Source organism: Peromyscus maniculatus, chromosome 20 (genome assembly GCF_049852395.1).
Source record: "Peromyscus maniculatus bairdii isolate BWxNUB_F1_BW_parent chromosome 20, HU_Pman_BW_mat_3.1, whole genome shotgun sequence".
NCBI classification, from domain to species: domain Eukaryota; kingdom Metazoa; phylum Chordata; class Mammalia; order Rodentia; family Cricetidae; genus Peromyscus; species Peromyscus maniculatus.
Window position 1 is genome coordinate 4,047,712 of NC_134871.1, and position 24,493 is coordinate 4,072,204.

Here is a 24,493-nt window from a genome sequence, read left to right on the forward strand (position 1 = left end):
AGAATGTCCTACTGAGAAAAGATACCAAGCCACGTGGCTAAACATAGATAAGAATTATGGGTTAATTTAAGTGTAAGAGTTAGCTAGTAACAAGCCTGAGTTATCAACCAAGTATTTATAAGTAATATTAACCCTCTGAGTGATTATTTGGGACCAGGCAGTCGAGACAGGAAACAATCATTTACACCCACCTCCAACTCCCCCAGTAGTAATCATATACATGCCATTTGTGGATACCCACAAGGGTTGGGCCCAGGACTGAACATCTCTACTCACTCTCACACCTGTCCTTCCAGAACAAAGACACATCAGCTGGGGATTAAGGCCCAGCAATGGGAAGCTACCAGCCAAGGGACAGGTGACCAGAAGAATACAGCCTCTAGTGTCTGGGTGAGAAACCCATACTCCTCAGGTGAGCCCACTTTCTGGACCCTGCTCATCCGGGTGGTCACCCCGTGCACCCCACATCCTCTGACCAGGGAACACTAAATTTGGCCTGTCCTCATCCATACCAACCTCTTCTCCCTAATTTAGTAGGAAGGCTGGGATGCTAAACACCTATTTCCATTTTTTCATACCATGTGACAGAGTTAGGACCAAAGAACTCAGTTCAACAGTGTGCTGGCAAGTTAATACATTTCCTAGAGGCCATAGCCCCAGCTAATGTGATCTCTTCCTCTTTCTCCTGCATCCCATGAATGTGACCCGTGGAGAAGCAGCAGCCATCCGTCCACAAGAAGGCTGAACTTCAGCTTGCCAACATGGCGGAGGTAATGAGCCTTGCAGCACGGTTGTGTAGAATTTTGTTCTAGGTCTCCCTGCCCAGCTTCTAGCCCTCCAGACCTCTTGCTTTGTGGGAAAGCAAAGCCCTAGTTATTGAAGCTGCCGTGGATTGGGTTTGCCTCCCCTTTCTGGTGGGCACCTTCTTGACACATCATTCTATTCCTGTTGCCTTGCCACCACCCCTCAGAACACAACACTGCCACGCCACCCTAACACCATGGCCTGACACTACCGACCAGCAGCACTACTGTCCAGCTCTCCCATCCTCATTCAACTGCAAACAGCCCATCTTCACCCCAGTACCCACCGGATATATGGCTTCCACCGTGCTGTGGTGGAAAAGATGCTGCCTGAAAGCCAGGGAGCAGTTGTGCTCCTTCCTCTCCTGAGTCAGGGCTGGTTGACCTATCTGAACTCACACGCCCTCCCAGAGTACGTTGTGGAGAATGATGCAGGGAAACAAGAGAGGAATGGGAGGAAGAGGAGGGGTGGAGGGAGGGAAAAAATTAAAAAAGGGAGGAGGATGGGACATGAAATCCTTAGCCTTCTCTCTAATAACCTCATTTCAAGCTACACGTGGTGGTGCACGCCTTTAATCCCAGCACTCAGGAAGCAGAGGCAGGTGGGTCTCTGTGAGCCTGGTCTTAACGTAGTGAGTTCCAGACCAGACCCTGTCTAACCAAAAAAAGAAGAAGAATTTCGTTTCAAAACCCTGGGCCGCGTTGCTCATTTGTCACGGTGTTGAGCAATGGCTCCAGGGGCCCAGGGGAATACTCAAGGAACATCCTCCAACCAGGGGTGACCTAATCAGAATGACCAATGGCTTTGAAGTGGTTGAACCAGGTTCGCTCACTCACACAGGAGCAGAGGAACTAGAGGAAGAATTCAGGTCCTTGGTCACAGCACACTTCTTACTGAAGCCACGCCCTTCCCCTCGGGACAGAGTAGCACCTGTCCTGCAGGACTTGCTGAGGGATGGGAGTGCCTGGAAGGACCGAGGAGGGCACATCTTCAGCAGGAAGAGTGGGGAAGGCGGATCCTCCCTGTGAGCCCCAGAACATCTTCTTCAGCATCTCCTATGATGTCAAGGGTGTGGGAATCGAGGGTATACTGAAGGCGGAGATGCTGGGAATAGGACCACAGCTAGGGACTGAAGGTCCCCGTGAAGTATCTTAGAGGGGCTTTGCCTGGCCCTAGGCAAAAGAAACGGAGAGTTTGCCGACTAGAGGGTCAAGAGAGTGGAGAGCTCAGGGCTGATCACGAGGAAAGAAAGCACAGTTTGAAAGTTAGAGAAATGGGGGCAGAATTCCAAGGGCCTTGAGAGGCAGCCATGGGGTGGCTGGGTAGAGCCCTCGGGAATGTCTTGAGCAGGGATAGTTGAACTTTGCTTAACTGGCCCGGGGGAACAGTGCTTTTTCCACAGTGACCCAGCATCCATGCCTAAAGTGCACACACGTGGAAGAAAGGAAATGTAGGATACGGGTGAGGGCGGATACTAGGGCATCTGTGCGCGTTTGGGCTGCCGTCCGCTGTGGTTTTAATTGTATTTAACTTAGCATTGGATTTCCCTAAGGCTTTTTTATACATCATCCTTCATTTTGGCTAACCCACCCACCCCATCCTCTTTACTTGAACCTGTAATCCAGTGTTCCTGTCACATGTGTTCTGTCTGTGGCCATTTTATCTGGCCTGTCAGGGGAAGGATGGCCCCAGTAATATCAGGGACATAAAAGACACAGTCAGAAGTGACCTCTGGGTACCATGTCTCTGTGGCTCTCTTTGCACCTGTGTGTCCAGTGTCTTGGAGTGAAGCGATCCTTACGTCCTCTGGTCTGTGTATCTGTGGGGTGTTTCATGGATCTATCGCTGTCTGTTCCTAACATCCATGAAAGAGGCAATATACATTTCTAGTGAAAGTTCGGGGCATTCTCTCTCCATGTCTCCTAGATTCTGTGCCGTGGGTCTCAGGAAAGCCTGGCAGGGCATTGGCTTCATTCTGGCCTCAGACAACTTTAGGACTAGGAAAGACCTATGGAATTCCTTGGCCCAAAACTCCCCTTTAGAAACAGAGAAAAAATACGGTGAATATTATGGAAGAGGAGAGCGGTTTCAATAAGGAAAAAGAACACAGGTCATTGAAAGATCTAGATTTGTGCCGTCCAACACCCTGGCCACCAGCCACCTATTGTGACAGAGCATTGGGAATGTGACCTCTCCCGATGAGGTAAGCTGTGAGTACAGGTTCAGTCCAGACTTGGGGTTTGATGTGGGGAGGAGGTAAAGAATGTAAGCAACTGTGTGCTGAAACTAGAACATTTTGAATATGTCCCGTTATTACCAAAATTAACTTTGCTTTTGAAACTAGGACTACCACTCCTGGCCTTCTGAGTGTTCCTATATATAAAATACACACTCGCCTAGAGGCTTCCAGCAAACCATTGTTTTCTCTCTGGCCCTTAATTTCCCGAGACAGAAAAAATGCATCCAATAATGCCTGGCTTTGGGGGTTGTTAATAAGAACTAACAGAATACATGAACACGACTTGAGCTATTAAGAAAGTGTTGCATGAGCAGCTTGGTGGTAATAGGAGAGGGAAGAGTCATGATGGAGGTGGTGGTGGCATTGACAGTGGCAGCCGGGATATGTTAGTGGCAGCGGTGACGGTGTTATCGATAATGGTGGTGTGGTGAGTGGTAGTGATGGTGACAGGGTGATAACAGTAGCAGGTGTTGAGGATGACAGCCTGGTGGGTGTGGGTGGTGGTGGTGATGGCACTTGTGGGGGTTGGGATCGTGAAGGTGGTGATGGGTTGATGGTGATGGTGGCGGTCGATACAGAAGTGGCGGTGGTGGTGGTGGTGGTGGTGGCTGGAGCTGTGGAAGACACAACAAGAGCAGTGGTGGCCGAGGTCTTAGTGACTCAGACCCTGGGCAAAAGAGAGAAACAGAAAACATGAAGACTTTCTAGTAATTTGACCTTCCAGGAAACACTCACAGGGGCCATCCCTAAGAGTCAGCCCAGCAGAAAACTACCACCCACCACGATACTAACGCTGGATTAAAACTGACCTCTGTTCCCAGCCACGGAGACCCACAGCAAACTTTTCAAAAGCTCAGGTCACCGTTTTCTCTCTCGGTGTCCAGGCTCCTCCCCCAAGACACACCCACGGGTCCCTAGTCATCTCCAGCCTCTGCTGACACCTGAGGCTGTTTCTTCCAAGGTAGCAGGAAGCCTGCTACCCCGAGGCAGCTATCCTGACCCAGACCACAGCACCTCAGATGGAATTTCCCAATCATGCTTTTTCTCTACTCACTGCCAGAGACCCAAGGGTCCCCAGGGCTCCAGAAAGTAGAAAAGGGCCCCAAGCTTGACCTGGAGGGACCAGCTCTCTCCTGGGACCCCCCTAGAGCACTCACTGTTGCAATGGTGGTCTCGTAACCGCCGCTTACAAACCCGGTTAGGCAAGCTGCTTTTGCGTGATGGAGCTATCTTGAGTAAACAGCATCCTATGTCCCCTGCTGGTCACTTGCTCAAGATATTGCTGGACATTGCATTAGAGCCACTGACACATGGGGTTTTGAAAATGAAAACAGGCCCTCTGACTTATGATCAGATAGCGCTTAACTCATTCACGATTGCACCAAGCTTTCCCAAGGCCCCAGGCCACAGAACGAATATTGCCACAGTGCAGAGAGAAGATGCTGGGGATCGTTAGAACCTCAGGTCTCCAAGCCTCGGGAATGATAAGGCTTCCAAAAAGGCAAAGGGGTCAGATGGGGTTTACATCGCCTTGGCCTCGGTAGCCGCGTGTGGGCCCCTGGGAATTTTATGCTTCTTAGACTGACCTGGGGCACAGATCTGCCTCCCAGGGGTTGGGAGATTTCATGTCGTTCTTCTGGCTACCTTCTTTGCTGATATAGACTCTGAATCTAAAAGAAAGGCAAGCAGGGGTCTTTCTCTCTCTCTCTCTCTCTCTCTCTCTCTCTCTCTCTCTCTCTCTCTCTCTCTCTCTCTCCCCCTCTCTCTTTTTATTATTTGTGTGTGTGTGTGTGTGTGTGTGTGTGTGTGTGTGTGTGTGTGTATTTCTTTTTTTCAAACACATGGTCTCTCACTGAACAATTCAGTTAGACTGGCTAGCCAGTGGGCCCCAGCAATCCTCCTGCCCCAGCCTCCCTGGCGCTCGGATTACAGACACATGCTGCCACACCTGGCTCCTTGTTTTCTAACACCTGGTTCCAGGCATCCAACTCAGGTCCCCGTGGTTGCCCTGCGAGCACTCTGCCTCCGAAGCTGTATTTCAAGCCCAGCATGGATAGATTCTTGGCACCCATCACCCTGTAATAGCATCAGACCTGGTTTGAGTCAACAAAGATTCACTCATTTCTCCCAGTTCCCGCTGGTTCTCAAGTCAACTCTCCTGCTGGTCTTGACTCAGCTCGAGAACACATGAGCTTGTGTTCACTGGCTGGTCAGTTGGAACAGAAAGTCCAAGATGATCTCTTCTGTGAGCTTGGTGGGTAGTGCTGGCCTATTGCTGGGTCCTCCTCACAGTCTCCCATGCTCCACGCCAAGTGGCTCTCTCCCACCGTGGTCTCAGGAAACTGGTCCAAACAGTAAAGATGAGAGTGCCATGAAGGACTCGGTGTGAGCCAAGTTTCAAGAAGCAGGGGACAGGCTCAGGCTCTTGATAGGAGTTGCTGAGAAATATGGTTTTCAAGCTATTGCGAGGCATGAGAATCGAAATGACTCCATGGAAATTTCCCCACCTAACGTCAGAAAATACATTAGCTGTATTTTCCAGAACCAAAGTCTAGACTCACAGGATAACAAAGGACTTTTTTGCTGACTTGTGGACTTGTGTACAGAGGTGATCTTATGGGTTTCCGTGGAGTTTTGTATCTGCTGTAGTGTGGATACTGAACTTTTAAGTAACTTTTAGGACATTTTGGGTGAAATGGGGATGTAGCTCAGAAGTAAAGTGCTCCCTAAGCATGCACAGTCCCCTGGTTCCATCCCCAGCACTGGTCACTTGGAACAGTGACTCTTCTTGTTTCCAACAACAAACACCTGACAAGAAGTGACTCATTTGGGCTCATAGTCTGAGGGGACACAGTTTCTCATGACAGGGAAGTCATGGGGGTAGGCAGCTCTGTGCTGGAGGAGTGTGTGATGGCCTGTTCACATCTCGGTGGACCAGTAAGCATGAAGTGTCTCGGACCAGATGTGGGGCTGAGCTATAATGCTGAAGGGCCACCCCTCATCTTACTTCCTCCAGCTAGACATCACCCCCCCAAAAAAGGTTCCACAACCTCTCCAAACAATACTATCATCAGCAAGCCAAGTGTTCAAATACGTGAGCTTATGGTAAATACTTTGTATTCAAACCATAACACCTGGGAAGTATTTCCAAATCCCAAGTCTCTGAGCTCACCCAAAGCCCACTGGGTAAACCCAAGGCCTGCTGGGCAACAGTGAAGTGAAGCGGAGAGGAGTGGCCTGGGAATCTGTACCTCTAATACCTCTCTCGGTGATTACAATCCATGGCCAGGGTTAAGGTCTGCAGGCTTAGCAGATGAGACTCATGGGAAGGATCACTAAAATGGGATATGGAACAAGGTGGAACAGATGTGACTTGTCTTTAGGGAGAGACCCCTGCACCCAATCACACACAGCTTGAGCTGGGGTCTAGAATTCAACAAGGTACAAGCCCCTACCCCAAATTATAGCCAATGCTCTGAATGCTGCACTGGGTTCTTTTGACTTTGCAGCAGAATTCATTCACCCTCCACGGCCCCATGAAGTGGGTGCTATCATGCACCCCATTTTAAAGGTAGGAAAAGTGAGTTTGTGAGAGGTTACATGATTTGTCCAAAGTCACACAACCAATAAAGACATAGAATTGGATTTCAAGCCTAGGCTACCTAACTTCAGAGGCTATATCCTTACCAATTAGATGGGCACCTCAACTGCGTGTTCAGAGGTCACTCTCCTGAGAGCTGTCACCCACCCCAGGTCATAAGCAACCTGTCCAGGAAAGAAAAGTGCCAGGCCGAGGGGGCAGGCAGCATTCTCTGGCTCATTGGCTAGTCCTAAGCCAGTGGCTTTCAACTCAGGTGTTCGTATTTCAAATCACTTGGAGAGATATTTTTAAATGGGGATGCTCTGTCCCCTAAAGATTGTAGGTACTTCTTTGGGTAGGGTTTAGTCATGGATGTATTCAAAATACATCCAGGTAATTGTAGTGCATACAGAGCCAGTGTTCAGAAAGATGATATGACATGTTTGCCCTCATATGTGGGGAGTTAAGGTTAGAATTAGGGTTGGGGGGCAGGGAAAACATTAGAAAGAGTTTCTGCAGATGGACAGAAGTGATACCACTGTTGGCAAAGAGAATGGTAGCCCAAGCATTGAGGGTACCTGCAACCACGGTATCCCATAGACTTCCTAAAACAAAAAAGGAAACGTCTGAGCCAGGCTTGGCAGCACATGCTTGGAATGCAGAACTTGGACAATGAAGACAGAGTTCAAGGTCATTTCCAGCTACTTAGCAAATGTGCAGTCAACCTGGGTTACATGAGACCCCATCTAAAAAAGAAAAAAAGGTACTTTCGGATCCCTGGGGATAATAATGTCCCCCAGCACTGCTTGGGCACTAGCCACACTAGAGATCCAGTTGATGATACCAAAGGTGCCATCCAGAGCCTCCAATTGAGTCAGGGTGAGGTGGGCCTGTCACCAGTGTCTCCTCTACCAAGCTTCCAGGTCTACTCTAATGTGTCCTATGCTGGAGATGCCGATCATCCCTACAGTCTCAGTCCAGAGATTGCGAAAATAAGTCTCACCATGCTGTGGTGGTGCCCCCTCTATGGTGGTGCCCCCCTTTGATCCCAGCACATGGGGAGACAGAGACAGTTAGATCTCTCTGAGTTCAAGGCCAGCCTGCTCTACAGGACAGGCAAGACTACACAGAGAAACCCTGTCTCAAAAAAACAAAAACAAACAAAAAAAGAAGATTTAGCAAAGAGAAGTAACTGATTCCCAGGTCAGTCACCAAGCTTGCCCCAGAGGTACAGCTATAGTCTAAAGCTCCTGGGAGGCCCTTGGGCCTTGAAAAATTATTTGAAATGTTACCTGATTGGTCTGTGTTTGCCACCATGTATGATTCTCTCACATCCCAAATGAGATTAGGACCCAAAGGAGAGTGGCCTGGACAAGCCACAGAGCGGAAGAGGCTGAGCAAGAGCTCGGGCTCCCGACTAAAGACCAGGGGCTTAGCCTCACTCCTGCCTTAATCCCTTTCCCAGTATTGTACCTGAATCCCACAGCCTGGGGACCTTATCAAGAAGAAAGGTTAGAAAATGCAGCAGAACCTGAGAAGGGTGTGGGGAAGAGGACCCTCATACAGTGCCGATGGGGGTGTAAACTGTTCAGCTACTGTGGATATCAGCACCAAACTTTCTTTAAAAAAAAAAAAAAAACTGTAAGTAGAGCTACCAGGTGACCAGTGAGGACCAGAAGCATTCTCAAGTCAACATATCACAGGGATGCTCTCAATGTTTGCCATGGTGCTAGTCACGATGGCCAAGTTATAGAATCAGTCTAGATATATATGCCCACCAACAGGTGAATGGGCACAGAAAATGAAAATATGCTGTCTATACACAATGGAATATCCAAGAAAAAATAATAAAATTGTGCCTTTCCCTCCCCCCGGAAAATGGATAGAACTAAAGAGCATCATGCTAAGTGAAATAAGCCCAACTCAGAAAGATGATGACATACTTGCTCTCATATATGGAATCTGAGAGATGGTTGGGAGAATAGTTGGGAGATCGACATGAAAGTAGATATTTTAGAAAAGAGGAAGGGGGGAGAGGGAAAATCCGACCAAAGTACATTATATGCATGTATGAAAAATGTCCCAATGAAAGCCATGATTATTTTTGCAATTAATACACACCAATAAAAAAAATTTAAAGACTAGGGGTCAATTTGGTTCATAGCCCTAGATGCTGAGAAAGCCAGATCACGGACTATCATAACAAGACAGAAGACACTACTACATCAGTGGTTCTCAACCTATGGGTCGTGACCCCTCCGGGGGTCGCATCTCAGATATCCTGTATATCAGATATGTACATAATGATTCATAACAGTAGCAAAATTACAGTTATGAAGTACCAAAAAAATAATTTTATGGTTGGGGGCCAGCACACAAAATGAGGAACTGGATTAGAGGGTTGTAGCATTAGGAAGGTTGAGAACCACTGTACTACATGGTGAGACAGAACAAATGAACTAGATATCTCACTCTTACAACAAAGCAACTACCATGATGAAACATTAATCAGGGCTTGCTCTGCCCTTCTGATCCAGTCACTACCCAAAGGAACTATCTCAAAACTACCATCCATGTAGGACTTTAGGGATTAACTTTCAACACATGGAATTCAAAGGACACCCATCCACTAGAGCACCCAGCAATACCCATGGCTACTCATCTGCTTGCCAGGTTCCAGAATGTGGGGCTTTCCAGAGTCTTCCCACAGGGAGCTTAAGGTGTGGGCACCCGCGCAAACAAGCTGGGCAATGATCTCAGGGTGGACAGGTGCACACTACACAGTTCACCCCATGAGAACCCATGACCCCCTGTCCTGAGCACCCTGGGATTTCCGGTTTATACAATGTCACACTTGGTATTTCCAGCAGTGTGTCAATGGCATCTCCATTTTACCAAAGGTCACACTGAAGCTCAGAGAACTTTAGGACCAAAGGAGAGTCCAGAACCAAAGCCAGTCTTTGGACAGGGTCCAGTGCTCATTCCCCTTTGGCAACCTGGGGACCGGAGCCCTTGGTTGGAGCTCTTCACTGCTTGGTTGAAGCTCTTCACTTAACCGCTGGCCAGCAGAGCTTACAGACAGGTGCTGGGCGTGAGCAGGGCACAGGCCAGTTGACCAGATCTGGGCTCTTGTTGCCCGATACCCAAAGACCATGCTTCCCAAAATGGTAGATTTAGAAAACAAACCTTACATCTGACCTTGTAGATATCCTGGGGTAGAAGGTAAATCCTCTCTACCTTCTTTCTTCCTGTCTGAATATCTGAGGAGGCTGGAGATTAAAAGCTTGCTGCCTAGCTGTGGTTGCCTGCATACAACCTGCACAGGATGGAGCCAGTCAACCTTCCAGCATGGAGGGGGAAGGTACTCTCCCCACCCTTGCTAAGGAGCAATGGACAATTTGATGGCTTCTGGGAAGGGAGAGTCATTGGTCTTTAAGGGTTTGGCCCCTGGGAAGTCAACCATCCTGCAGGGGATGGCCTCGCAGCCATGAGTATATGGGAAACACAAACTGGACACAGTAGATTATAAAATATAAAAAGACAAAACTGGGAGGAAGTGGGGGCTGAGAGATGGATCTGGGAGGAGTTAGAGAGAGGGGTGGGGAACATTATCAAAATATATTGTACGCATGTGGGCTTACTCTCTAAAAATAAACATTCTCTGTCTTCCTTTCCACACATCCTGACATGCCAGACACAGAGAGTTGGGCCACAAATAGACCCTCACTAAAACGCAGTCAATCAACTCAGTGCCCAAAAGCTCTAGCAGAAAGATGTGGCTGCCATCCAACTTCAGAGATTAGGGAACAAAATACAGGAATTAACTCAGTATCGAAGGACCAGGAAGAGGCAAAGTAGGATTTGAACCCATGCCATAGAGCTCCAGAGCCCTCTTTGGTGTGTGTGTGTGTGTGTGTGTGTGTGTGTGTGTGTGTGTGTGTGTGTGTGTGTGTGTTTGCATGGGCTTATGTATACCATACATGTGCAGTGCCCACTAAGACCAGAAGATAGCATCGAGTCCCCTAGAACTGTAGTCATAGATGGTTGAGAGCCACCAAGTAGATATAAGAACCAAAATCGAATTTTCTACAAAAGTAACAAGTGGTCTCAACCAGTAAGCCATCTCTCCAGCAACTGGGATCTTGTTTCTAACCACTGTGGTTTCCTAAACAATGTCTCCGTGGATTTCTGCTAACAAGCCCACCGACCCGGGAATATTCCAAACATGATGCAGAGACATCTCACAGACGATGCTTCACAATGCACGAGAAGGCTGAAGAGACACGAGCCCACTCGAGCCTGTGGCTCTGGCAGGCCTTGCCCTTCTCCCCACTCCCTCTGCCTTGCTAAAAACTGTTAATTAGATGACATCCCTAAAGCTGGCCACCAAGGTCCATTCCCTTATTTTGTCACTTCCTCCTCTTGAGGCTGACTGTCAAAGTCCAGCAGTCAGAAGGCCCCTTTGGTTCAGCTAATTAACATGTCCAATTAAAATTAAACACCTCATCCTAACATGGGGTTTCCCCTTTACCTTTGTAAACCTTCATTTGCCTGTGTGCCACGCCTGTCTCCCCTCCATGCAGAGGCAGTCCTTTGTCCCTCCAGGACAAATACCCCTGCCTCCTTTCTCTTGTCCTCTTCCCCTTCTGCCTTGTCCTCTCTCTCCTCTACCACCGCATCCCAGCCCATCCCAACACAGACCTCCCCTTCTTCTCCTCTTAAAAATCACACCTGCAAGGTCATTTGCTGCTGTTTTCTGCCGGAGTCAGGAAGCAGCCACTTTAACTTTGCTTCCCTGCTTAGTAAAGGATCTCTCCATGAAAACAGCTGTTTGGGTGTGGCTTGTGCCTAATCCAGGGTCCAGGAGGAAGGCCCCTGCTGTACAGGAGGGTTCCCCTTCAAAGGCCATGTGAACGGACACCATTTTCTGTAGTCACAGTCCTCATGAGTCTACACAGATGCCCGCTTCAGGTCCTCTCGGGAAGGCTGTGAGGAGGAGCCCAGCAGATTCGGCACAGCCGAGCGCAGCCTCAGTGATGGGTACTCCTGATCGCATCACTTCTGAGGATGACTGTCTGAGTGTCTCTGGGCCAGAGCCCAGCTTCAAGGCTACAACCCATAGAATGTGGCCTCGGCAAGCAGCCACTAGGAGTTCCATGCCTGGTGCTGTGGGCCCCTGGTTCCCTTACGTCACAGCCATTTGGCCTCCTCCCTGAGGGGTATGGCAGTCCACTAGAAACAGGGGAGAACCTGAGGCTTAGGGAAGGTGCTCGTGGCCCACGTCTTATGCCGCTGTGCTCAAAAATGGCAAAGCTTGGGCCGGTGAGATAGCTTAGCATATAAGGGCACTGTGAGGCGAGCCTGATGACCTTAGTTCATTCAAATCCCAAGATCCACATGGTGGAAAGGGAAAAATGACCCCCCCTCAAGTCGACCTTTGACCTGAATATATGTTTTGTGCCACATGCATAGGTACACACACACACACACACACACACACACACACACACACACACACACACGTACACACACCCATAAATAAAAATAATTTTAAAATCTATTTTTAAAAAAATGACAGAACTTGGTTCTGCCTGTCCAGCCTGTCAGCTGGATTCCTTCCAAGTTGTCTCAAGGGAGATTCAGCAGGGATTCTGGAAAACAAAGATGCAAGTCATGTGACCAGTAGGCCAGCCAGGCCAGGCCTCTTACCTTCCAAAAGGATGTGCTTCCGTCTCCAGCTTCCGCCCTTTGTCCTGGTCTTTTATCCTGACATCCCTGTATCTTGGTTCCTGGAAGAGAAGGACACATTTCTACTTTTGAAGCTAATTCGCTGTGGACTCTGATGTCACCAGGGGAGCCTGTTTAGCACAAACAGAAAAAGCCAAGTCTTGGCCAGTGGCTATGCTAAAGGCTGAGAGCTGGAATGTCCAGAAGCCAGTTGCAGCCTGCCGGGTGGATGATGGAACCTGCTGCTACAGGAGGAGCATGTAGGGCTGTGTTCTAAGGAAGCCAGGGTCCCGATGCATAAGGCAGGGTATTCCCAGGGCAGGTACTGTCAAGGCATCAGGCATTGCTCTGAGGGCTGTGGTCTTGAACCTGGGCTGAGGCCAGGTTCAAGCACTCTAATGGCTATCCCAAAAGAGATGGAATCTGAGGAGCACCTATCACCAAAATCCAGCAGCTACTTGGCTGCTCTGGTCTGCTGGGGTCCCACCATAGCCCCAAGATCCTGGGCCCTGCCCCCTCCACCCTTTCCCAATCCTCATTTTGCAATCAGTTAGCCCTGATCCAGTAAACATCTGCAGCCTGAGGACAACCCATCATCCTCACCCTTTTCCATGTGTTTCAAAAAAGAGCCCAGGGCAGTGGAGGAGGGGTCTAGACGTCAACATGAGTTCTGGCCCCAGCCTGAGCCCCAGTCACCCTGTCTCAGCTTCCAGACCAGTCTCCAACCTAGCTGGGAAAAGACACTCACTGGGCAATAAGCTAAGAAGTGCCTTGCTCTCTGCAGTTCCTAAGTGGAGAGAGGCAGGTGGGAGGAGAGAGAAGTTGTAGGTCAAAGTTCAGGACATACTTTGAACTGGCTTCATCTTCTACACTCAACAGTTGAGGGAAGGGAATGAAAGCACAAAGGCTTATTCTCTCTCCCAAATGTTAGATGAGTGCCTACTAGATACACAGGGCACTGGAGATGTTGAGTGAGCCTAGAAAAGAGTGGAGAAGTTGCCCACAGCATCAGGTGGAGAAACCATACGAGCCGATGGGGCCTGTGCACTGCCCGCCTCCCATGGGGAGTGATCTCCAGGTGGCTGAAGAGTCTCTCTGCAGAGCTCATGGCCCCCTTTCCCAAACATCTAGCCCCATGCCAGCTCCGCCTCAGCTACCTGCTCTTACAACAGCTGCGTACTTCGTCTGAGTTCTGAGTCTAGGGGAACCATAACTTAGAGGCTTATTTCATCCCACTTACAACTGATACAAGGTCTTTGGAAGATGCTTAGTAAATGCCTGGATGGATCGTCTGTTAAAGAGGGCCTTGTTTTCTCTAGTTAAAAAATTCCTGTATGGATAGAGGATGGATGGGTGGTGGATGGATGGATGGATGGATGGATGGATGGATGGATGGGTGGATGGATGAGTGAATGGATGGATGCAACAATGGAAAGCACAAGAAAGGCATTCTAGAAGGAAACTGAGCAATAAAAGTAGAGAGACCAAAAGTCAGAGCCCCCTCAGGAAGGATGCCCTCCCATTCCATGTGTCCAAGGCCCTATCTCCTGGACACTATGACAGAGATGCAGCCTAAAAGACAAATGATAGGGTAATATAGTCAAGGCCTATGTGAGACAAAGGGAGCACCGTCATTTGTTTGCTCAGTGTGGATTCATATATATAATATACATTTTATATATATATATATATATATATGTGTGTGTGTGTATATATATATATATATGACTATATGTTAGTTAGTTAGTTATTTTACATCCCAATCACAGGATCACCATGTAGCCCAGGCTGGCTTCAGACTCATATTCTCCAGCCCTAGTCTCCTGAGTGCTGGGATTCCAGGTATGTACCACCATGATCAGGTGATAGTTTCCAGTGTTCCAAAAGGTCGGTGTACTGAAGGCTTAGTCCTCAGCTGTGGCACTGTTGGGAACTAATGCAACATTTAGTAGAAGAAAGTTAAGTCATTGGAAGTGTGCCCTGGAGGGGAATCTCTCTCTGTCTCTCTCTGTCTCTCTCTGTCTCTCTCTGTCTCTCTGTCTCTCTCTCTCTCTGTCTCTCTCTCTCTCTCTCTCTCTCTCTCTCTCTCTCTCTCTCTCTCTCCCATAAAGCAAACAGCTATGGTATATCATATTGTCTCACCATGATACCTTTCTGCCAACATGAGGCAATGATAAGTGGGTCCCCAAGAATAAACTTAAATTTTAAGATGATTCTTCCAAGCATTTTGCCACAGCAACAGAAAACTGACTAATACATGCATCAACTCCCTCTTGATAGGCTGTGAAAGTGAAGGCCATTTCTAGGATGTCTGGATAGTGATCCATTTTCTGTGAATCTACCATACAGAGCTTTACAATATATATATATTTCATTACCTCTCTTTCTAATACATCACCGAAGTGGATGGGATTTTTTTTTAATCATCAATTTTATTACAAAAGTAAAAGATGTTGTTTGTCAAATCCTGGCCAGGCAGTGAGCAGAGTGCACAGTTGGGTAGAGGGAAACGCACTGTGCTGACACCAGCACCATCCGAGCTCGGCAGCAGGAGCCGTGGTGGTCCCTGAAGGTCCCGGCTTCCCACATTCCTCTCCACATGATCCCCTCTGCCCAGTACCGGCAGCCACCTCCCTGGTTGGGAAGTTCAGAGTGGGGCCGGGTGATTTATGCAGGCTTCTTCAGCGAAGCCATGATTCCTCACGCTACAGCCTCTCACAGCCGACGACGACGACGACGACGACATCACATAATTAAGGGAAGAGAGTGGCCCTGCAGCAGCAGCAGCAGCAGCAGCAGCAGCAGCAGCACACTAGACAAGGACCAAACATCTGGTGCTCTAGTCCTACTTCCGTGAAACAGGAGCAGGTGAGTGTCGCAGTCCGGCTTCTGATGCTGTCGCCATATATGGCGGCCTGAGTAATTCACGAAGAACAGGGGTTCTAGACACTGCCTTTCAAGGGCTTGGTGCTGACGTCTGCCTGGCTTCTGGTGAGGGCCTCCTTGCTGCATCATAACATGGCTGAGGGCCTCCTCTAGTGTGGCAGAACAAACTGGCTCTCAGAGGTTTTACAAGAGAGAGAGAGGTCTATACACATTCTCCTATGGGTGGGTACATTTATGTGTGGAGTTGTGAACGTAGGCCAGAGGTCAACATCTGGTACCTTCCTCTATCACTCTGAACCTTATCTTTAGAGACAGGACTGAAACTGAAGCTGACCATTTCAGTGAGACCCGCTGGTTGGCGTCCCAGGATCCTCCCAGTGCTGGGGTTCCAGACGCGTACTACACCTGCCAATTACGGGATTGCTGGAGATGCGAACCCAGGTCCCCTTGCTTACACAGCAGGCACTTCAGAGACTGAGCCGTCTCCCCAACCCACTAGCAAATTTTCTAACATTTCCACCCCCGATGATCCATTAATCCATTAATCCACAAATGAATTAATCTGTTAAGCCATTAATCCATACATGAATGAGTTCATTCACCAAAGCAAAGCCCTATGACCCAATCATCTCCCACAGGCGCCACTTCTCAGCACTGCTGCATTTTGAGCCAAATTTCCAATACATAGGCATGACAGGGGGACCCCACATTTGAACCCTAGCTGTGGCCTCAGGGCAGGTCTTGATTCTTTGATGGCCTGTGGCATTCTTACCTTTAGAACATTCATCCTGACCACTCTTCTCAGTGTATGGTGTATGTATGGGGCCAGGCTGCCAGAGCTGAGGTCCCCACAGGAAGGCTTACTTCTCTGTGCTTTGGGACCTGGAAAAAGAGGGTGTCTACTAATACTACCTCATAGGGCCAGTGGACTGAAAAAGGGGGTGTCCACCGGCACCACCTCATAGGGCCAGTGGAAAGTTGAAAGAGTCAATGCAAGGGTCCTGACGGCAGCTTTACTTCCAACTCACCTGAGGAGTTTGTGAATCATCTCAGTGCCCAGGCCCCAGCCTAGATTCCGACTTCATGGATACTGAGTGTGTGTGTGTGTGTGTGTGTGTGTGTGTGTGTGTGTGTGTGTGTTTTGAATACTCAACCAGGGCTGAAAAGAGCTGAGCCCATTGTAAAGTGCACAGCACAGTTCCTGTCACAGATCTGAGAATCTGATTTTGATCCCCAGGTCCTACATTTTTTAAAAAGAGGGATTAGCGATGTACCTGTAACCCCAGCAACTGGGGAGGCAGAGAGGAAGACCCTTGGGGCTCACTGGTCAGCTGAGTTCCAGGCCAGTGAGAAACCCTCTCTCAGAAAAAAAAAATGGACAGCTTCTGATGAACAACACTTCAGGTTTGTCCTCTGGCCTTCACATGTATGTATGCACACTCACACATACACACACAGGCACATACAGAGACAGACAGACTGACTGAGACGGAGAACACAACTCATAATGAGTCTCTCCTGAATGTGTACAAATGTTTTAGTTATCACTCCCTAAATAACGATATAATTATAGTTGATATCTGTCTCTCCAGATGTTTTCACCCTTGACTCCCACCACACACACACACACACCTCTTGTTGGCTCCTCCCATTATAGCTTTTTCTTTTGCTGTGACCAAACACCATCTTAGAAGAGGAGAGGATTTATGTCACCTTACAGCCCAGGTCACAGTCCTTCACTGTCTCTAAGCAAAACTGCTCTTGAGTCACTGTCATAAGCTACTGAATCCCCCCAAATTAGCTCTGGAGCAGTGGTTCTCAACCTGTGGGTCATGACCCTTTCATAGGGGTCACATATCAGATATCCTGCATACCAGATATTTACATTATGATTCATAACGGTAGCAAAATGACAGTTATGAGGTAGCAATGAAAATAATTTTATGGTTGGGGGTCACCATGAGGAACTAGATTAAAGGGTTGAAGATGGTAGATAGATAGATAGATAGATAGATAGATAGATAGATAGATAGATAGATAACATATTCTAATAAAAATATATTTGATGTGAAAAGACACCATGACCACAGCAACTCTTACAAAAGAAAGCATTTAATTGGGAACTTGTTTACAGTTCCAGAGGATTAATCTGTTGTTTATCATCATGGCAGCTCACATGGCCCTGGAGCACTGGTGGAGAGCTACATCCTGATCCACAGTCAGAGAAAGAAAGAGCCTGGGCCTGGCATCGACTTTTGAAACCTCAAAGCCCACCCCCATGACACACTTCCTCCAACCAGGCCACACCTCCTAATCGCTCTAAACCTTTCAATAAGTTCCACTCCCTAGTGACGAAGCATTCAAATATATAAGCTTTTGGGGGGCCAGTCTTACTCAAACCACCACACCCCCCAATGCTAAGGGGTGGAATTTCCACCTTCGGTTTAAACATTGCTCCAATTAGGGTAGGAAAATAGCACGGTTGGTCCCACTGATTTGCAGCTGTGTGAGGTTAGAGCACTTGCCTGGCATGCACAAGACTCTAAGTTGGAGCCTGGGCACAAACGAATGAATTGAGTATGTAAATAAAGTCAGAGCGCCACCTGCAACCAATATTGGTCCCCACTAAACATATCAAACCTCCACAACAACAACAACAAAAGAATAAAAGGTGTTACTGAATCGGCATGGGAAAGGATGGGTTGTCACGGTGATGAGGGTGAGGCCGGCAAGGAAACAGCATTGCTGAGCATCCACCGTGGCCCGGATGCTTGAAGCATCACACTTTGTCTCAATAGCCTGAGAAGCAGTTACAGAACTGTTTGCCAGTTGTATATAGTAAAGGAACACACTGGGCCCCACAGGGTATCTCCATAGTCCCAGAGAGCTCTACAGCTCAAAAGGAGAAAAAAAACAAGTTTATCTTGGGCCACACATATCTTATCCAAATCGCCACCCCCTCAGAACAGCACCAAAGAAATTGCAGCTTGATATAACACATCATTTTATTCAACCTTGTAGGGGGGAAACGTTAGGCAAGAAAAGAAACCTAAGCATGTACACTAATAGCACAGTTCTTAAAATTAAAGATTTTTATTAAAAAAATAAAAATAAATGACAAATTTAAAAGAAAGAGCCAGGCGTGGAGATGTGTACCTAAAATACCAACATTCTGGAGGCTGAGGCAGAAGGATCAAGAGGTCAAAGCCAACCTCAGCTACATAGCAAGTTCAAAGCCAACCTGGTCTACATAAAATTCTGTCTCAAAAAAAAAAAAAAACCAGCTGGAGGGTGGAGGACTCAATGTTTAAAACACTTATCACATAATTGTGGTCCAAAGTTTATATCCTCAGAACCCACATAAATATCCAGCGGGTGTGCCACCCTACCCCTATACTAGCACTTTCTCTTCTGGACCGCCAGCCCCCAAATAATGACACGGAGACTTATCATTAATTCTGAAAGCTTGGCCTTTAGCTTAGGCTTGTTCCCAGCCAGCTTTTATAACAAGTTAATCTGTCTCTATTAATCTGTGTTCCGTTACACGTTACACGGCTGTTTACCTTCCTTCCATTCTGTATGTCCGACTCCCTTCTTATCTCGCCGGTGTCTCTCGCTGGCCTAGATTCACATTAAGTTCCTCTCTTTCCCTGGAAGTCCTACCTATTCTCTCCTGCCTAACTACTGGCCATCCAGCTCCTTATTAAACCAATCACAACAACACATCTTCACAATGTAAACAAAATGCCCTGCAACACATCCCTGGAATTCCAGCCACGTCAGAGACGTGGGATTCCCAGAGCATGCTGGCTGGCATGAGTAGCCCATATTGTTGGACTCTTGAGTTTAACTGAGAAATGCTGCCTCAATGAACAAGGTAGAACATTGATGGAAGATGATTCCAAATGGCATTCTCAGTTCTCCACATGCAAGATGTGTTTGTGCATACATGTGTGCTCATGTACACACCCACATACATGGCGGGGGCGGGGTCAAGAAATAGCCTCCTTGCTGTTTAGAAGAAGGGGCTTGGACTTCTCCTTTAGGGGCTCACAGAGCTTGACTAACCGAGCTACCAAGACTTGCTTTTGAGCAAGGTTCATGAAAATTCCAAGTCTGCTTTGAAACTTTGGACTTAGAGAACCTGTGATTAGGACAGAGACCTAGGGAAGTAATTCATTGTTTCTGATCCGCTGCAAAGTGACCTGGCAGCTTTGTGAATTGCAATCGCCTTTGATTTTCTTTTTAAGACCAAATAAGATAATAGATAATTAGATAGATAGATAGATAGATAGATAGATAGATAGATAGATAGATAGATAGATAGATATTTAGATAGATAGATAGACAGACAGACAGACAGACAGACAGACAGCCGGAATTCACTAATCCTGATAGAAATTTAAAAGTGTGACCAATTCCTGCCTTAGGGAACAGAAAACAGAGTCTAAGTCTCTTTCCCCCGCAGAACTAGACACAGACATGACAAGGCAAGATCCCTGGTGAGAGCACACTGGCCTTCTCTGGGATCAAATATGTAGCCAGAACTCAGGCTTGCCAGCCCTCTTTTCTTTTGTCCTCTTCCAGGGGATGGCTTGTTCCTCCTGGTCTGGGAGGTGCACCCTGTAACACGATTGTACCAGACAGCTATTCCACCATGCTCCTGGAGCCAAGCTAAGGAGGGAACCATATTCTAAACTGGCCCCAGGCCCCGCAGTTTTACCAGACCACAGAGCAGGGCAGCACTAAGCACGCCAAGGCCTAGGTCCAGCAGCACCTTCTAGCCGGGACTCCCAGGCTCCTATCATATCTTTATCTCCCGATGTCGTAACCTCCATAATTGCCACATTCACATCCAGGCCACCTGAGGCCGGCTGTCTCAACCTCGGTCTGGGCACCTGTCGCAATGAACCCCCAAATGATTGCCCATCTCCTTCCTACCTGAGTAGAGAAAAACGGGGTCCCTGTCTGTCTAGCACCCTGCTCCCCAGAGCTGGGTTCTCTCTCCTGGACACATTTTTCCAGAAATCCTACCCACATGGCCACAGGTACACCATCGACAAAGCCACCCTGGGGACAGCAGACCTTGCTTGGGGCCCAAAACCTTTTTCATCCATTTTGTTAGCCCCTATCTCTTGAGACTCTGGCAGGGGGTGAGGGGTGGGGGGGTGCCACTTCTCCATAAGGGTTACTGAGCTGCTTTAAGAAGGGTTGTTGACATCCAACCTCCTACCAGTTGTGAGAGAGAAAAGAGCAAGGGTGTGGGGATGGGGAGGATCACTGTCCTGGCTGATGGAACACCTACCATGACTCACACCCTTCGACAAGAATGCTCTACACAGAATGCTCTGTGTGGCCCGGGAGATCTGTTTTACCTCTCTGAGTCTTGGAGCCCGGTAATATGCAGGATTAAGTCACTTTCTGAATTAGCTAGAAGCTTCTGCCTAAGATAGTCTGCCCCTGAACCTAGCATCACTCAGGTCCTGCTGGCCTACCAGTATGAATTGCCAAGAGCTGGGCATGGATGCACACCTGTGGTCCCGGCATTAGGGAGCCCAAGAATGGAAGTCTGCCACAACTTCAGGGTCAGCCTGAGCTACAAAGTCTGACTTCCCCATCTCAAAAAAATAAAAATAGTTATGCTAGTAAAAAAAAAAAATCATGCTTAGTGCAATCTGCACGGGGGAGGGGAAGGACTGTCACAGACAGTGGGGAACCTGACAGAGACTTGAGGGGACAGGAACAGACCCCAGCCAGGGCTGGAGGAAGAGGTGGAGCGGTCTTGGAGCCAGTGAACAAATGGAACTCTCCTCATCTCTGTAATTCCGCCTCTCCAAACCCCCAGAACATTCCTCTTCAGAATTTTCCATTTCCTAAGACACGAGGCTGCATTGCTCAACAACTGTGTCGTTTCTCACGGGTGCTCCGGGCCCATTCCCAGAGATGATATCAGACAAGGGCCACGGATTACCACACGCACTCAGTCAGCAATGGCTGGCCGGGTACCCCCTCTCCGGGTCCCACTCTGCTCAACCCCCCTCCCCTGGCATTTTCTCTCTAAGAGCAATGAGCACCCAAACAATGATCCACCTCTGGTGTATTCCATCCCACTCACAGCATGAGAATGATTCTGGGTTCAAATCCAGACTCTACCATTTAAGAGCTCTGTGCTCTGTACACCTAAGCTTTCTAATCTGCAAAATGGAAAGAAACCTAGTACTCAGGAAAATTAAATAAATGTAACAAATATAACCAGGAAAATTAAATAAGTGTAATAAATATAGTTACTAAGAGATCTGATACCTAGTCAACATGCCGAGAAATAAGAGACAAATCACAGGAAATCCTTGATTCCCTCCTCTGCACGGTGTCCCCATTATCCCTAACACCTGCTCCAGGAGCTGCCCAGGAGATGCACTAACAGATTACTACGACTTGGACCCGAGGATCTGACCCAGCATAGCCCAAGGGTGACACACGGGCTTTTGAGACCTACTTCCTGGGCGCTGACCCCAGAGAATCACTTCACCTCAGTATCTGTGTCTATAAAACAGCAGATTAAAATCATTCCCGCCTGGAGAGATTGCTGTGTGGATAAACAGGCGCCAGCCACGGAAGGATCAGGAGAGCCCAGGAGCAGGGCAAGGTCAATGCTGGTGCTTCTCCTGTGGGTGGGGGACTTTGTTCTGGGAGGGCTCACTTGTGTGGAAAGGGAACTGTGTGCAAAGGATCTGAACAAGTGCCTTCTTTCTCTCTTCCTTTCATCCCAAAGAGGAAAAAAAAAATCTCTTACGCAGCTTGCAGTGGGAAAGGCAGCCTTGGTATAAAGAGGGCCATCTTTGCCATCTACATACCACCTGGGTGGCCTGCGGCAGAGTCCTACACATCTTTAACCCCAGGAGCTGGTCAAACTCTCCATCCATGAAGTTCTTCACATAATTAGTCTACCTCACCTTTCTTTCCCTTCCTGAAAGGAGAAAAACTAAATTGGGCAGGCGGGTTGCTACGCCTTGGTCCTGATGCGTGTGTCAAGCACAGCTGTGTCTCACCTCTGGGATGGGAGTCAAAGAGACAGAGCTATGTGGGGCTGGCTTTCTGTGGTTTCCAGATTCTGCCAGGAGACAGGGACCACTACACCAAGGATTATTTGGAAAGGAGCTGTCACGTCTGAGCAAGACAGAGCTCCGCGGAGATGGTCTCCTTCCAGCTCAATAAATTTCCATGTTGTAAGTACAACTGGTATCAAAGCCACTTCACAGACTCCGAAAGTGATGTCCAACTGCTCCATGCATGCAGGATCACGCAGCTAGCTACATTCCTGCAGCTGCCCCGAGGAAGAGGAGCAGAGGAAGAATGAGTCCCCAAGAAGGAGCAGAGGAGGCAGAAGAAGGGAATCCTGGAGGAGGTGATGTTTGTGGGCTGACACAGGGGAGGAGTCAAGCACTCTCTCATGTCACAAAAACAGTACACCATATAACCTACATACACACAGCTTGTGCCGTCCTGAAGGCTGGAAGTGCAAGAAGCAAAGTCTGTCTGGTGAGAGCTGCTATCTGTCGTTTAGGAGGTGCCTTCTGCTGGGTCTTCCCATGACGGGAAACTCTCTGGAGCCTCTTCATAATGGGTTCATCCCATCCTCAAGGGCTCCATACCAGGATCTAATACCCTCCCGTAAAGGTCCTACCTCCTAATTCCATCCCTTTGGGAGTTTGAGGGAGCTTGGAAAGAGACCAGCACTCAGGCCCAGCTGCAGTAAAGAAAACCTTCATCTACCAACACCCAGTCAGCAGCAAAAAGCTTTGAAAATCAGAAAGACATGTAAAAAACTGGAGATCGGCATGTCACCCACATATAGAGCCGGATGCCCTGACCCCAGAGGTAGCCTAGAACTCTGTCGATGCCTGGGAGAGACACGTCCCACCAAAACGACAGCATTTGGTGGGTTGTCTCTTTTGAAAATCTTTGCTTTCGACAATGCCCACCAAATAATAAAAAAAAAAAAAAAAAAAAAAAAAAAAAAAAAAAAGGACCATCTGAGTGAGCTGATTCCACAGTTCAGACGTTTTGGGAGTGCAAGACAAAATGGAAAATGTCTTGAGAAAACAAACAAACAAACAACAAAACCAGAAGGATTGGTTCAAACTGGTCAATTAAGAGAATCGAGAGTTAAAGGACAAATTCTCCCTGCAGGTCAAACATTCAGGTAGTTCGGGCCCACCTGGAACTCTTCATGTGAATCCAGGGTGACCTTGAACTTCTGATTTCCCTGCCTCTACCTCTGGAGTGCTGGGATTACAAGCATGCACACCATATCGGAGGTATACTGTGTTGGGAACAAAACTCGGGACTTTTTTCTGCAAGCTAAGAATGTGCTCTACCACGCTCCAACTCCAGTTCTGTGCCTTTCTTAAGCAAAGACAGGAAGCTAACAGGCAGGAGGAGGAGAATGTGGCACACAAGACCCGTGGGCCTGAGGCCACCACATCCTAAACTTGAAGCAAGCCTCTAAGTCCTCTCCTGTGCTTGGCCAAGAGAAAACTATTTCTACTGCTTACCTTCGCTCTGGAAAAGCCAGTTTATGCCCTCCCATGTGGGGCCCACTTTAATAACCAAAGCGCATGGCTTCCTGTAAACAGGCCCAGCCAGGAATTAACTTCTTCCTCCCATCTTCCCCTACAGTTACAGCTAAGCAGGCTGTTCCAGACCAGCGCTCACCCCCACCTTACCAGGAAGGGACAGCAGTAGTTCACAGACTTTCCATAGCTTTCCCGGCGTCCTGTTGGCCCTGGATCTCCCTGGAACCCACCCAAGATGTATTTCAGGGTTGACATTGCGTGACATTATATGACTGCTCACGCCCAAGCCAGCAACTGCTGACCCAGGCTAATTTGAGACAGTTTTCGTGTGTGCTGAGCCCAGTGGCCCATGCTGCAGCCTTCCCGTCGGGGCCTTGGCCAGAAGAGGGCACAAAAGGTAATGTGGGCTAGACTAACTGAATTTAAAGGCTGCCTGCCGAAGTCTGGTTTTTAAAGAAAAAGAGACGCACTATCATAAAAAAGAGTGTCCTTAGGTGTCAGAAAACCTAGCCTTAAAGAATGACTAAAATATTCACTAACATTGTAACCAAGGGCTATTTATTCCTCTTCCCTAAGCCTCGTTCCCTGACAGATATGAATGAGAGAGCAAAGGCTTAATGAGATGACACTTTAGTGTGGCCAGTGGAGTAAATCCTCCACTAATGCTGGTCCTTGCTGACC

At 48.1% G+C, this 24,493-nt stretch overlaps 1 long non-coding RNA gene across 2 annotated transcripts; it reads right to left on the reverse strand.

The window, feature by feature from the left end:
* Nucleotides 1-3,244: 3,244 nt before the first annotated feature.
* LOC102903960 (uncharacterized) lies at nt 3,245-24,071 on the reverse strand. 2 transcript variants are annotated; one of them, XR_013046232.1, is made up of 3 exons: nt 23,963-24,071; nt 12,333-12,412; nt 3,245-5,385 (listed from the first exon to the last, which is right to left on the reverse strand). It is a non-coding gene; the product is annotated as an uncharacterized LOC102903960 (long non-coding RNA). The 2 variants fall into 2 exon arrangements; XR_013046233.1 differs by lacking the exon at nt 23,963-24,071 and adding an exon at nt 23,792-23,910.
* Between the last annotated feature and the right edge of the window lie 422 nt (nt 24,072-24,493).